Genomic DNA, 2,203 nt, shown 5'->3' with positions numbered 1-2,203 from the left:
TTCAAGCACCACTTGTCAAACTGAGCATGCAGTCTGCTGTAGCCAGAAAGGCACCGGATTTTGACTTAAGGCATCAGATACTATTCTCGAATCACAATCACAGCTGGGCAAATCAACCATTTAATTTTCTCTGCTTTTTGGTGATATTTGTACAGAATGCTGATTCTTTAGGGAGGAAGCTACCTCTGAGTACTTGCCCTTGAAACCTGAAGTACAAGCAGTCACTCCTGTAACAGATATAAAAGCAAAAAGCCTGGGTTTTTTTTTTTTGTGTTTATTCAAGCATTTTGGGGTTTTTTTGTGAATTTCCTAACTTAGACTCTGATCTGCTGCTCAAGCTTATCACGGCAGACCTGTCCAAGTATGCAGCCACAAAATGACTTCAAATTAATAGCTTATACAGAATATTAATCTGTCCTATATGATCAGGCACCAGGACAAGGAAGACTATTTTACACTCACTTGTTGATTAACTTAAGGGTACACTTCTTGCTTTAAAACACAGGTAGACTTACTTGGTATGAAGGAACAAGGAATCAAATTTATATTTTACCCTGCCATCTTAAACTTCATGAGACTGGAAGGTCTAAAGTTTGAAGGTGAAGTCTGGAAAGCAAACATTACTTTCTGCTACTATTAAGAAAGCAAAAGATTCCAGTGTATCCAACCACAACTGAAATCAGCATACACTTGAATAGGAAGCAAGGAGAATGAAGTGTGAAAAAAAAAAAAAGCAATCATAGAACTATTCAGGTTGGAAAAGACTCTTGGGATCACAGAATCCAACCATCATCCCTACTCTAAAAAGTTCTCCCCTAAACCATATCCACCAACACCACATCCAAATGACCCTTAAACACATCCAGGGATGATGACTCAACCACCTCTCTGGGCAGCCTATTCCAGTGTCTAACCACTCCTTCTGTGAAAAAAATTTTCCTAATGGAAACTCCCTTGGTTTCTAAGGGACAGACATTAGACTGGAATATTCCTACAAAATGTAGCCTAAAGAATCAGAGCTGTTGGAAGAGCTTTCACAAAGCACCTTAACCAGAAATTTTAGAAAACTAGAAGGAAGTTTCAAATGACAATTTTAGAGGCTAAGCTGCTTGCAGCTAATGACAGGAGAGGGAAGGCAGTGGGGAATACAAGGTTTTGAAACTGGTGGAAAGCAGGAAGGGCGCAGTGAAAAGGAAGATGGAAATTCAGAGAGAGGGAATCAGCACATGGTGACAGTTGCAATGAGAAAGATCTGTTACAAATGTTCAAGCGAAATAGTACAAAGAAAAAGGAAGAGATGCATAACTACTGCACCACTGCTGCCATCAGGCTGGACCACACACGTGAGGTTACAACAGTAAGAAACACAATTTCACCTTTTATTCCAAAAGTTTTATTTTCCCTAAGCCCAACTAGCAAAGCAGATAAGGTCAGATTAGTCACTAAAGCAATTCCAGGTCCTTTGGCAGACTTGCCCTGCTAATATTAGATAAAGACTAGATTCAAACTTAGGATGGTGTTCCTGAGAGGTTAGGCTAATTTCCTGTTCTCCCAAAGATAATCAGTAAGAAAGCATTTTGCAGGGTAATTTTGTCCTCTGGATAACACAACCCTTAGAAATACACCTTAAGGAAGTTACTAAAGCATCATACAAAGGCAGCAGTGATACAATACAGATCTCAGAAGAAAAAGCCTATTGGTAGTAGAAACTATGGCAGATTATTTAATAATTATTAAGTTGGAGCAACAAGAGAATACAGGAAACTGATGGCTGTTTTCAGTGTTCCCTTGTGATGGCAAATACAAGCAGCTGTGTTCACATATTGACAAAGAAAGATCTCTGCCTAGTAAAAGCAGAGAAGGGGTTAGAATGTTGTTTCCTGAAGTTCAACGTTCAAAGGGTCTCAGGGCCCAAAGACTTCTCTGTAAAATGTCAAAAATTGATATGTTAATCCCATATTAATACAATACTTTAAAAAAGTAGCCTCAAAAACAGTAGTAGTAGTTATATTTGAGAACTGGCAAGTTTAAATGCCTATTTAAATTTAAACAGAAAGACCGGGGAGAAGAAAAGCAACAAAAACTTGACCAGTGTAAAGAACATTAATTTTTTATTCTAAAAAATATTTTGGAACAAGTACTACAACTACACTCATTTCTGTTTTCCACAGTAACTGACACAGCTTGGCCAAGAACAAGTTAT

The sequence above is a fragment of the Apus apus genome, chromosome 1 (genome assembly GCF_020740795.1).
Source record: "Apus apus isolate bApuApu2 chromosome 1, bApuApu2.pri.cur, whole genome shotgun sequence".
NCBI lineage: Eukaryota > Metazoa > Chordata > Aves > Apodiformes > Apodidae > Apus > Apus apus.
This window is presented reverse-complemented; position numbering follows the sequence as displayed.